The 14,073-nt window shown below is 41.8% G+C and overlaps 1 protein-coding gene across 8 annotated transcripts in view; it reads right to left on the reverse strand.

Annotated features, from left to right (window-relative positions):
- The window catches only part of foxp1b (forkhead box P1b), a 167,108-nt gene that overhangs the window by 104,237 nt on the left and 48,798 nt on the right, over positions 1-14,073 (reverse strand). For all 8 annotated transcript variants that reach the window (XM_084349393.1, XM_084349395.1, XM_084349396.1 and 5 more), the window contains one exon: positions 4,097-4,169. The gene's annotated coding sequence lies outside the window, so the exon portion shown is untranslated. The remainder of the gene's footprint in view (positions 1-4,096; positions 4,170-14,073) is intronic.

A 14,073-nucleotide genomic window follows, 5' to 3' on the forward strand; every position in this document is an offset into this window, starting at 1 on the left:
TAAGCGATTAAAGGAGCTCTTAAGAATCAAAGTGTTATAAATGCATGGAAACACAGCCGGCTGTAAATGCCACAGAATTAGAAGCTTACCAAGCCTAATACTAATACATGGCAATTTTCAGCTTGATGCTGATATAAAGAAATTACTTTTTTAAAGTAAGCAATAAATGCAGTCAAGGGAACGATTACAGAGGCCCTATTTTCATCCCAGCATAAATCTGCACACGACCTTTTCTGCGGGTCCAACTCATGAATCCACTTGTTTATTCTTAACACTTCCATAAAAAGTGGATTAAACAAAGCAACCTCAACAGCTACAAACTAAGGCAATATAAACCAAAGCATTTACAGCAATGGGAGAATTACATGATGTCTTCTCCACTCCCTTACACGGATTCATGAAATTCAAATCAAGTCCACCATGAGGCGATAGCATTTTGAAGCCCTCAAAACAGAGACGCATGTTTCGGGCGTCTGTGGATTCTTCTAAGTGGAGGCCCTCTCTTCTGGAAAGTTGGATGCCATCAGGTCTGAATAAATTGGCGCATATCAGAGGCAGCCCTATTACATAGATATGGCCATATGATGAGAAGTATTCCACAGATCTGCATCAGAACTTTGCTCTCAGGCTCTCCCTCCGTCTCAAATTCCTATTTTGTAATTCGCAAAGATTTAACGATAAAAAAGTCAACACCCCGCTTTCACACACAAACACTTATTAGAGTCTATTGCACTTTAAAAGAGCTTTAAACACCAAGACATAGTAATCCCATAAGCTGCCACAGGGATTTAGCATTAGTGATGCGATCAGAATCACATTGGAAAGTTGTGTCAATAATTAGGCTGATTTTGCCACATTAACATTAATTACACTGCCATTTGGAAGTTCTCAGGGCTGATCTTACATCTGGAGCGAGCAGCTGAGGGGCCTGCTGGAGTGGACCTCACTATGCAGAGAATGCACTCCAGATAAACAGCAGCAACACTTCAATTTTCTCCAAGTCTCTGTTTTCCAAATGTGTGGGTGACTGTCTGGATCAAATAAAAGAGGAGTACGGGCTGCTTAACAGATTGTGGGGAAGAAGAGAGTCCTGCAGATATTGCTAAATGTTACGATGACAGCTGCTTTTGCTTTTTCCAAACTCGACGAAGAAGCTGCAGCAGTTAATATTCAAGAGGAAAATGATTTATCACTGAAGGCTTTTTTTGGTAGTCATGATAACACAATTAAAACTTCAATACAATACAAGTATTTAAAAATAGATACTTGATACTAGGGATGGACCGACTTTTGGCCTGGCCAAAAACAGGCAGATATTCAGCACGCTTCTGATAATCAGTGGTTTTTGTGTCACTACAATAAATTGATTTGAAAACGCACTACTTTGGCTCCGATGCAGCGTCCTTTCTCTGCTTGCAGTCACCATTCTGTGTTCTCACTTCCCACAACACTATCGGACTGGTTACAGTACATGTCACAAGTTATAGCCGATCAGCAATGAATAATCTCAATCTGCAAAATAATTAAAGTTATCAAATAAATTTAGTGGGGAAGTAATTAAGAAGCAGATAACAGAAATACTAAAGCACTTCAAAATTGTACTTAAGTACAGTACTTGAGTAAATTGTATTTGTTACATTACATCACTGGTTGCTCTCAACTTTGACACTAATTTTGACTGCAAATCTATATCAGCTCCGATAGCGGGTTAACTGTCTCCTTGGTTACTATTAATCGGTATTGGCCCTGAAAAAAAAACATAGTTGATCCCGACTTGATATTTCTTATGATACCACAGCAAGACAAAAAAAAAGTAAAGAGAATGATTTTAGATTTTTTTTTATTTTTTATTTTAGCTTCTGTACTTTCAATACAATCAAATGTGGATATCATATTGTTGTAAACAAGTGGTATCGGAAAAGTATTGAAGTATCAATACTTTTGACAACCAACTCTTCTATGTAGGAAGTAGTTAGGTTAATGACATGTTGATTGTATAATTGTGCAATGCTAATGCTAAATTGTTTGTCCTTTGGAATTCCTTCTGGAAAAGTTTGTGACGAGAAAATGTCCAAATTTAGCATTTTGTTTAAACTTAAAAGTCCAGTGTGTAGGATTTAGTGGCGTATTGCAGTAGAGTTGGGCGATGTCCGCAGAATTGGCATTACACGATGTCCACAGTGAAACATTGTGATGAAAGATGACATTGTTGTTTACGAATTTGAGACAGCATGTCCCCTCAGTGTTGTCGTAAGGCAGCAGTTGCTTATTAGCTCATTACTGTAGCCGTCGCTGTTGCCCGCCGTCGCTCTGACATGAATCTCTAACTGTCTCACCCTGCAGAGGAAACTCCTGTTACCACCGACATACAGCCCTGTGCCAGGTTTAAAAGCATCCTCGTCTTTGCAGCACATGTCCGTAACTTAGCTTTGTTCAGCCTCATATGCATAAAACTGCTGCAACAAATTTAACAGAGTGTCTTGGGTTCTCCTAACTGAGCTGGTTTAAGAAAATAATAAATGGGACATGGAGACGTAATGTTAGTGCACTGAGCAGCTACATACTTCTTTTCATTTCCTCTCCCCACATATTACAAACAACAACTCTTGCCCTACGGCAACCCTGAGGGGACACGCCTCTTAATTGTGCTCTCTGGTGGGGAGCCTTTTGAATCACAATGTTACGATGGTCAGGCTGTCAGCCATCGACTACTAATAGCGATAGCTATTAGGTTGGGCCGGTGGCATCGTCCATCGGCCCAAAAGACTCATCATCACAATCCTTCCCTATGGGGGCTGCAAAAACGAGAAAACTGTGAATGGTCCTCTCTGGAGGCAGTGTTTGGTTTGTCCCTTCTGGGCTACTGTAAAAACATGGCGGTGCAACATGGCGGACTCAGTGGGAGAGGACATGCTGTTTCTGTAGATATAAAGAAGCTCATTCTACGTTATTGAAAACACAATAATTCTTAGTTTCATGTGATTATACAATAATAAACATATAATTATGAATATTTCATTTCTGCCAATATATCCCACTAAATCCTTCAAACTGGACCTTGATCACAAAACATAATGTAAACTGTTAGTATAAGTTTATAGCAAGATAGAAAAGGGAAATGACTCTATGAAAACAGATATTTCATCAAGAAAAAACACTGAGAATAAGCAGTGCTATGCTTCCCAATTTTACTAATGTGTATGTCAAAATATTTAGCTGCAATCCCAGAAATTATGACTTGCGGAACTCAAGTTACACTTCACATGTATTGTTGCTTCGAACAGTCTGCAATATCTTCTAACGAGGACGACACACTGCTCAAATGTACAGTCGTTATTTGGCACATCACTGCACATGTCCTACTTACAAGTCACAACATGTTGATGGAGGGAGAGACAGAGAGGAAGAAATGATACAGACAAAAGAGAAAATGAGTGTAAGAAATGAGGTTGAAGCTGTACGAGACAGAAAACAGACACACTCCTCCCCGAAGCCCTGAGCTCCTGAAGTGTTAAGACCCCCCCTACACACACACACACACACACACACACACACACACACAAACACTCCACCTCACCAGATCACTCCAGACAAAAGTTCACATCCTGGGGGCCCCAAATCTCCTCAGATAGGGAGACGGGTGTGAGACGCAAACACGAGATATCCACCAGAATGGCTGAGATCTCAACGATAGCATGACTGAGTGAGGTAAACCTCCCCCCTCTTGTTTGGTAAACATGGCATTACCATATTTCAGCTTTTCCCGACGAATGTCAACATGCACAAACAGACAGATATCTCCACACTGAGCAGCATAAAGCTAACTCACAATCTCTGACTTCTTACTAAGTCCAGTTTGACCTTCAGGTGAACTGTCCTCTTATTACTCGCCATGCTAAAACCACTCAAAACACTGACAGAGTGCACCTGTCGAGCCCCCCACGCCGCCGCCAGTAACAACCCTCCCACCCTCAGGCTCAAAATACAGTACACAAACAAGACAACCACACCGCATTCAGTTAATTATTAAGCCAATTCAATACAGCATTTGCATACATGCAGGGGGCTGCAGTCTGGTGAATGATTGTGTGTTTACCTTCTCCGATGACTTGCTTATTTAAAGCAATCTTCAGTTCCAGCCGTGGTGGTGAAAAAACAGCCTCCTTGCCCTGCGGAGACATAGAGAATTACTTAGTGTTATGAAATAATTACCTCTGCAGATCATATGCCATGTCATCAGCACCCAAAAGGAACACAGAGTACTTGGGTGTAAACCAACGCAGCCCACAGGTTGCCCACAAGTTGCTTTTGATCAGAATTTATAGCAGCGCACAAACAGTCATATAAATGTTTGTCAGATAGAGATCAATTCACTGCATGCCTGCGCTGTTAGCTTTCCTTTGCTTCAATGAAGCTGTGTCAGTCGGCCTACCTTCCTTTGCAGCTACACCACCCCGTCAGCTCAGAGCGGGACAGAAGGCACCTATCGTTTATCGTCCTGTAGCCGACTATTGTCCGCATTTCCATCTGTCTGTTAACTACAACTACACCCACCGATGATAGCAAATGAACAATGGGGCTGTCTGATGCGAGCGAGCAGTTTATTTGCAAGACAAAAACTCTTCATATTGCACACAGTAGGGGCCCTTCTTGCTCCCCCCCTGGTGGTGAACACAGTGTACCTGTACCTGCTCTGCCCTGACTCAACTCCCCCTGGGCGGCCCTGATCTGCATGCACACAGCTTTCCTAACTGAGCACTCAACCCAGGCAAGGAAAGAAGGAGAAAAAAAAGGAAGAGAGAAGGAAACAAAATCTTATTTTTATGGTAAACTGAGAAGTGACTGTGGGGCAATATCTCAGGTGCATTTGAATAAAAGCATTAAAGCATATCCAAATACGAAAGGGGGGAGCTCCAACTCCCTCTCCCACCGCTCCTTTTTGCCGTTTACATTTGGCAGTCAAAACTGCGGCCAGGCGCTTGTGCGAGTGTTTATCTAAAGCAGACTGAGCGCAGATAAAAAAACACACTGGTCCAACTTGCCCGGTTGCAGCATTAATTATGTGTTAAATGCCCTCGTTGAAAACGCGAGTCAACATGCAGCTCGCTCTGAACTCTACTGAGGGTTGAACAATCATCGAAAATGGACCATTCCCACCCAACTACCCTATTATTGTGATTCATTACACTTCAATTAACATATCATCAATGCAATCGTAAATCAATGGCGAGTGGTGACAAATGACAGATATTTTCAGTTTCAAACTACTAAACATCATTAATTCCCATCACCTGAAAGAGCCCCGGGAGCTAAATGAGTTTACCCAACGCATAACATCCATTTAGATAAATGTTCCATCATTTTAATGACGGAAAATTTGTATTGGAGAGAAAAGGCAACAACGGGATCCTGATAGCAGCTGTACGCCTTTTCTCCTTGTAATATAATGCCCATCTTGTAATGCCTAAACAGATAATTGTCTCCATTTCAAACAGCACAAGGCTGTAATATTGCCATTTAGAACAGTGGGGGTGCGGAGAACGTAGGGTGAGGATAAACAAGCACACGCTGCTTCGCCCGGTTGGGAAAACCGAGCCCATCACACACTCCCACATTGAGATTTTAGGGAATAGAACAACTCCTGGTTGAGATAATTACCCACCTGGGTGGGTTATGTGCATGCTCAGTAAGAGGCTTAAACTGAGAAGATGAATCAAAATGCAACAATTTCAAAAGACAAAGGAAACTAAGGAGCATTTTGCAAGGTTCTCTTGTAAAGTCTTGTAGGTGTGCTGTGTTAAACAAAGTGGAAAATAGCACAACAAAGACTTTTGACGGAGAAATATCTCGTGGTAGTGTCACAACTCTTGTGTGTGTGACCGTTAGCCTGATACCTTCAGAGGATCAGGTGATCCAAATAAATGTTTCCACTCTCTATGCAAATACCACAGGCCCCATTGTAATTGTGGGAGGGAAAAAAACATGCAAACACCCTATTTTAAGAGGCAATGGACAATCAGGAGGGTTTTTTGCGATGGTAATGAACCGCTGTGGCTACATCTGAGCACGAACAAAGACTCATTTCATTCAGTCCACAAACCTGTGAAGTGGACTTCCCTATTTGTGAGGGGGGTCACGGCTTCACAATATGCTCTCTAGTCCCAGGTATGTTATCGGTGCCTTTGGCTTTGTTGTAAGATTGCATGTTCAAAATATGAATTAATACCCCTCCACTGAAACGCACCCAATCCCAACAAAAGGCCCGCATTCACTGTGGACAGCTCTTCAGCTCCTCTAATGGACAGGCTCTCCTCTCTCTTCACACGGCGCACACAAAAAGATGAGGGCCCCATGAATATTTACCACTAAGTAAAGTTATTCCATTAATTACTCCGAGCACGCTTAATACTGTATCTGTGGCTACTTCTGTGGCGGCTCGTTAATGAACCTTCACACATCATTACCATATTAATTAATGCTCAACTCAATGGTTGTCAATAGGAGGCTGCCAGAGTTGTCTCTCGCTTCTTTACAGCCTGTGCAGGATGTTTCGATCACTAAGTATCAGCATCTGAATGGATCCACACTACCTATTTATCATGCCTGGGCCTACATGTGTGTGACTAGAAGAAAAAAAAAGAAAAGCAGTGGCCCTGGTTAACACTCCTCGAGGCTGGTGGATCCGTATTAAGAGCATTGTGTAAATAAGAAGAGGGCGTAGTTGTGTCGAGTCAGTGATATCTATATACAGGGTCACTGGTGTTTGTTTTTAGGGTGTGTGCAGCAGATTTTCCAAGTCACTGTCTGTGCTCTGAAACACAGGAAAATCTAAAGCATGACTCACTTCTCAACAAACGCAGCTGCTCACTGTACGATCTGATCTGCTGCTGCTGAAAGGGCTGACTGCACACTATTTTCCCCCTCTTTTCTTCTTCTTTCTTTTATTAAGAAGGACTGATTAAATGAAAAACATGGCTAAGACTCGTAAAGACGAAAAAAAAGGCAGCGTTCGAACAGAAAAAAGTGAAAAAACAAGCAATGTTTTTGATGTGATTGGCAGGATCCTGGCATTATATTGTAACACCCACACAGACTGTAAACAACAGCACTTTCTGACACGCAAACAGACTCAAAACCCACCAATTAAACCCAACTTCAATCCAGCCGGCCCTTATTCTGCCTGCTTTTTTTTCTGATTCTTTTTTTTTCTAAGCTTAAAAGGCAGCAGTGCAGTCTGGTGAATGTCAGGCCTGTCTGATCCCCCAGATTCTTTGGACCTGCCCTCACATTTTGCTGAGCTAAGAACAAAGTACACAGAGTGCACACAGAGAGCTTTGCAGCCTTAATACCAAGGAAGTGGAATTTCACTCCAAACCCAAAACAAACAAGGCCACACATTTCTTCACACTATTTAAATGAGCTCATTGAATACAAAAAGTCCTATCAGGTTGATATCCAGTGCACAGTGTCTTTGGGAAGTCTAATCTATTGATCCGTGAGACAAAACATCAGAAAACTTTGTGAGTGATTGTGTCTGCTGAGGAGCCACAGCCGGGGCAGCTCAGGATCCCATCACATGAAACAGGTCTCACACTCGAAATTACATCAGTCAAAAAAGTTCAGCCCTAATCACACACACACATTATGCAATCCTATTTTTATAACCAACCCCTTTTCCACCTTGTCAAGTAGGAGGACTGTCAATTCAACCCCGCCGTATCAAGTTTCCACTCTCGCCCAGGTCCCGGCTCCTCTCCGACCACAGATCCTGCGCGCTATTAATATCAATAAGCTGTAGATTCCATTTCCACAGACAAAGACAAAGGGAGATCGAGAGGCGACGAGTGAGGGGAGGAACTAATACCCTCACGCATCACCATGGGGTTAGAGCTGACTGTCACCTCCAACCTCCAACCCTGCTGCTGCACTGACAAAAGGAAAGATTTGTGCACGTTAGCTCACACGTATACACCTTCAGCACACCCACATCTGGGCTACGCAAATACAGTGTAACTGCAGGCTGAGGTTTTCCGATCATTTGTGAGTTTTAAACTTACAGGCTAAGGTGAAACTATACACCAGTTTTGTTCATTGTCATTGCAATTAAGATTTACTGACGACAAAACAAAGTTTTATGTTCTCATTCAGGCTCTTTGAACGCACAAACTTCATCTCTAATTTCTGTGCTGAATGCATTTAGACTTGAAGTTTCAACACCCACACACAACTAGGGCTGCGACAAACAATTATTTTATTACCTTCACCGAGGAGGTTTTTTTTTCAGCAGGATTACACAACAACTACTGACAGGGTTAACATGAAACTTGGATGGAGGATGGGTCTCGGCACAGAATACACCTCATTAACTTTTGGTGTGGATCCAGATGAAGGGACGGATCAAGGAATTTTTTCTCACTTTATTTAAAAGTTTTAGTTTAAAACATTGAAAAATTAACTGAAATGATCAATAGAAGGTGAAGAAATAACAGCTTTCACATTATGTCGAGGACAGAGATATTTATTGTTGTTAGCATGCTAACCAGCTAGCCCCTCACTTGTTTGCACCCCAAAAGGTGATCTGATAGCAACACCACCAACACTGTACTGGTGCGCCAAGCTCCCAGTCCAGCAGAGTCAGCTAATATGACTTCTAGCTGCACAGTTAACTGAGCTTACTAGCTAATGGCAGCTACAGTTAGCACCAGTTAGCAGTAACTCTGGTGTTATGTTGCACCCCATTTGTTTGGACTCTTTGATTTGATGCAGATCCAAATAAAAATTTGGATCTAGTGGATTTAAATGCTTTATTTGATATTAGATTAGCCTTGATTAAATTAAAGGGGACTGTTGGGCCTTGGCAGAGGTATGCGCTCTACTGAGTGCCATTCTAGTTATGAATGAATCTGTCAAGTACTGTCTTGTTTATTAAGTCATTTGTTTTTTATCTCATCAGTGTCAGTAAATAGTGAAAAATGTTTACCACAATTTCTGAAAAACTCAAAATGACATCTTGAAAGTTATTTATTTTGTCTGACAAATAGTCCAAAACCCAAAAATATTGTGTTTACGATTATATAAGCCGAAAAAAATACAAAACAAAATAAAAATTATTAGATAGAAGAAGCTGGAGGCAGGAAAAAATTATAATAATCTTTTCAGTACTACAAACTCGTCATTACTCATCCTCCTTCTAGTTAAACCCATATCTTTTTTATCTACTGTACATCATATATACCACCTCTGTCAATCTCTTACAGAACACACCTACAAAACACATCCGCATGGAGGACATGCACACACACACATCCACCAGCATCCCATAAAAGGCGTGAGCAGGAGGAGAAGAAAAGTGTGGAAAGATAATGAAATCTTTACTGACTTACCCCTGAACAGTTAAACAGACTTTTATCATGTTCATGAAACTGTGTATTGATGCAGAATCCCTCCAAGCAGCGAGTGTTTTCAAATCCACTTCTGAAGAAGAGGAGAAAGCTGCCAGTGAAAGTAGCAGGTATGGAGTAGTTGAAGTAGTGTGTGGTAGTTGAGTGTGTTTGCACGTGTGTGTGTGTGTGTGTGTGTGTGTGTGTGTGTGTGTGTGTGTGTGTGTGTGTGTGTGTGTGTGTGTGTGTGAGTGAGAGAGCCAGAGTCCAGGCTGCAGTGTTGAGAGGGACTGGAGGTATGTGGGCCTAACACAACAAAAGCTGGTGCCCTGCTCCAGATTAAATATGCAGGAAGAGGGCCCCTTTGCATAAACACAAACACTCAGCAAATGAAGAACTGGCACAGAGCAGATGCCTGCTGAGAGCCCTACCTGTCCTGGCCTCTTTTAATTAGACAAGAGCAGGCAGAACAAATGAACATCAACACGGTCACACGAGGCAGAACAAAAGGAAGAGGAAGGAGAGAAAAAAAAAGAAAATACTTCCTCAATCTGTAATAATGTCCTTAATGAGAAGAACAGAAGTTTGTAGAGAAGCTGTATAAAAAAAAAAAAAATTAAAAAAAAGGGGGCAAAGATTTCCTAAATGAAACTATGTTTTTCTGCTATGATTATCTTGTCAGATACTGTACATGAGAATTCTACTTTCAAAGAAAAAGTTCACCCAAAAAGGAAAAGTCAGTCATTATCTACTCATCTTCATGCCAATGGAAAGTTGGTGAAAGTTTCGTAGTCCACAAAATATTTATTTTTCTTCTTCACGGCAAAAGTTTGCAGCGTTGCAGCCTTCTCCTAAACAACTGAAGTAGATGGGGATTTGCTTTAAAACGTATAAAGAACAAGTAGAGAAAAAAAATACAACTCTGCAGAAGACCTGAGATCCCAAATGGATTAGAAAGACGTTATTTACACCTTTTTCACTCTTCACTGTAGCAGCTAAGCTTAAAGCATTAGCTCGCACCCTTTCTGCAGTGAGTGCATGAGCTTGTGTACAGCCGACAAGCTGTATGGAGACATTTTATGTTTTTTATTGTGTTTTAAAGTCCCAATCTACTTCAGTTGTTTAAGAGAACGCTGCAGTGCTGTTTTGCCGTGAAGTTCCAGAAACGTTTTGTGGACTAAACAAACTTAACTAAGACTTGAAGCTAATTATTTTGCTAATAGACTTTGTCAGATTGTTGATAAAACTCACTGTCTCATATTAAAACAACAGAACTATACAAGGATGTGACCAGAGCATGAAGACTTCAGCATGAAACGGCTTAATTACAACCTAAAACACTAATTAAAATGTAAAATATCAAATTTAATTAATTTAAGTAGGTCATTTTTTTTGGTGTGGCTTTTCATTAAATTATGTCCTGGATTTAAAAAAAAAAAAAAAAAAATACACCTTGTGATCCTTTAATTCATCTTTACATACGCTGCTCCTCCACACTCCTCCTGCTGGAAATGGGAAAAAAATAAAAGCTGAATTTTAATCAGCATAAAAATTGATTTATACTAAGGTCCATTGTCCGTGCCTTTCTTTCTAAAGCCTCCCTCTCTTATTCTCTTCATCTATCTGTCTGTCTCCCCCTCTGCTTTTTTTTCTCATTTAGGACAGGAATGCAGAAGCGTGTGGTGTTGGAGGGGAGGGAGGGAGGGGGGGCGCTGTCAGAGTTAAAAAAAAAAAAAAAAAATGAGGAGAATGGGAGCTGAGCCCCTCCAGAAAATCTGCAGAGTGGCGTCAGATGCTGAGTGACACATACTGATGTGGCCAGTCAAATATGTCATTTTCATGTGAAACCCTCTCGAATGGATCACGGGGAAAGGGAGAGGTGACACTGGGTGAAGGCAGGCTGTAAAAAAGGGGAAGAGAGGGAGAAATTGAGGGGAGTCGGAGAGCAGAAACGAGAGCTCTGGAAAATAAACAGGGTGTAGGGTTTCAAAGGCGAGGGGGACACAGGCATTCCATTGTTCAAGCCAATTATCAGTGGAAAATAATAACAACAGATGGATCCAGAGCGGCCAACTTGTGCCGGAGCACCCTGGCGCTGGAGAACAGATGATGAAATGTGAGAGTGCTGGCGGAGGGGGGACGCTGCCCCACAGTCACACACACACACACACACACACACACACAGCTCCACACACCAGATGTGAACTTCCACAAGGACAGTTTAATATGTGCTCTCTGGCCACCACTTGCGCCGTGCAGCTTGGGCATACCAGACAACGACTCGGTCAACACCTCCGTGTGCTCCGAGGAGGCGTCTCAAGTCAGATGACACATATGGCTCCCGTGCTGCCATGTGATGAATTCAAATCCGTGCGTTCCTTTTATGCTCAGCAGAGCGTGGTCATTTGATGGCGAACACATGCTTGTTGCTGTAAGTGCTGTAACAACACTACAACGAGGGTTACAGAATGAAGATGTGTTCTTTTTATTCAAATCAGCCGCATATCCCACATGACCTGTTGTGATGTTTTCATTTGATGTTCACAGGCAGGCAGATGCAACAGTGCAGCGGAGACAGACCTCATTGACTCGGGGCTTCATTCACAGATCGCTCATATCAGCCACAGACTGACAGGCAGCGGAGGGGGCTGCAACCTTAAAACAAAACCAATTCTCCCCGTGCCTTGTCAAGGGTGGGAGATGTCTGCGAGATAGCAGTACAAAAGATCTGCCCGTCCTCTTTCACAAGAAAAGAGAAGTTTTCGTTTCATTAACTCCAGACTAAAGCGTAATTATCTCCCTACAGACCTTAATCACCAACAGAAGGATAATAGAACAAAAAGCGGTTTCTTCTTCGGTCATTAAAGTTTTTTTTTTTTTTAATGTTGTTGTTCTTTTTTCTCTCCTTGGCACTTTAGATGAGTCAATCAAATAATGCAAAGGAATCATGGGGGCGCAAGTGAAGTCTCATTTTCAAATATTGCCGGGTGCAGCGGGTGAGAGATTATAAAACTGACTCCTTTGCTTGAGTGTGCCAACTCTGGCCTTTTCTATCAGCTGTTTGGCCTGTTGACCAGTGGAGTAGAGGCCAATGTACACTCACAGAGATGACTGAAGTGGGAAATGACTAAAATGCTTGAAATAAAATCAGGTTAAACATCAAAACACCACTTTGGAATTGTATATAATCTAAACGACCGAGATAGCTTGAAGGTGCTTGTGATACTGAACCCCCAAATGATAAATCCCTGGAGGATTGCACATAAGGAAAAAAAAGGATGGAAAACTTTGCCTAGATTTAATTAGCTTATGAGAAATAATTGCCATTAGCAAATCTCGTCAAACGGGGTTGAGGCATTTTGCTGGGGAGGGAAAAAAAAAGTCATATTTTTGGACGATGAGGAGACAAAGGGTTTTCAAACAGGAACCGACGAGCCATCAGCCGTTTTAGTGCGCTGAGACTGAGGTCGAGTTAATTAGACTATTGTCATTTTAATCAGGACAGCTCGGCGGCCATCACTTCCTGAAAGAGCCAGTGGACTTTAAACGGCTGAGGGATTCTTGTGTATGTGCGTGTGTACTGTATATGTGTGTGTTGGGGCCCGAGGTGTCACCCAGCTATGGGTTACGCAGTATGGTCTGGTTCTCTCACATGCTTGGAACATTAATGAGCTGGAGACACACCAAGGAAACAAAGACGCCCGGAGGATCACCAGGGGAAACTACTCGCCTCTGCTCTACTCATGTCTCTGTTCATTTGAAAATAATTTAAATATCAAATATTTGAAATAATTTGCTTCTCCCTGGCTATCAGATTTTGAATAGAGACTCTTTCATGTCTTGGTTATTATGTTCTTCACTGGCATTAGCATTTAAAACATAATTAATGTAACCATATTTCCTAGGTGCTTGCCATTATGTTACAATAATGGTTTATTTTTTTTCTGATTTCCATATTTTATGAATACAATCGGCAGTTCGTAATAACAAACCAAAGAATTGCAAATGATATATCAAATCTTTGCTGAATATCATTAATCTAAAAGAGAGTTTTAATCAAAACTGACAAAAGACTGGATTTAACCTCCTCTAGGCCCGCTCGATGAAATTTACTTTGTGACACCTTTAGTGACAAAAAAAATGAAGTAAAGCAGACAGCAGTCTGATCTGAGTTCAGCCACCCGCCCTCAGAGCGAGAGCAGGGAGGTGGAGCTGAATACTAGAGCTGGCAGAGGAGCTCTGCCAATCAGCAGGGGTGATAAAAGGGCCAGCCCAATATTAACACCAAAACATCTTTGCAACTTTTCCCCTGGCCATAGTTCAGGTCATCAGTGGACAAGGTGACAATGATAACCTGCAGACAAATGCTGGTGAATGCCCCCCCTGTGACACCGCCATCAGCCCCGGGGCAGGACTGGCCAATGACACGAGCCGAGCGTCTGAGCACAAAGTCGACACGTGCAATATTTCATATTCAGCGACCTCAAGGGAAAGCGCATTAAAAGGGATCGGAGCGGTTCCAGCACATTTGACTCCATGCCACTTTTTACTGTGTCTGTTTATGATTATATTAATAGATCCCTAAGTTCATCGTTTTTAACATCAGCCATTAATATTTCACAGGGAGTTAATATTAATCTGATCAGAAATTATCTTCCTTCAATAATTCAATATACACATTAATAATTCAATA

This window comes from Pagrus pagrus (genome assembly GCF_965226575.1).
Source record: "Pagrus pagrus genome assembly, chromosome: 3".
Taxonomy (NCBI): domain Eukaryota; kingdom Metazoa; phylum Chordata; class Actinopteri; order Spariformes; family Sparidae; genus Pagrus; species Pagrus pagrus.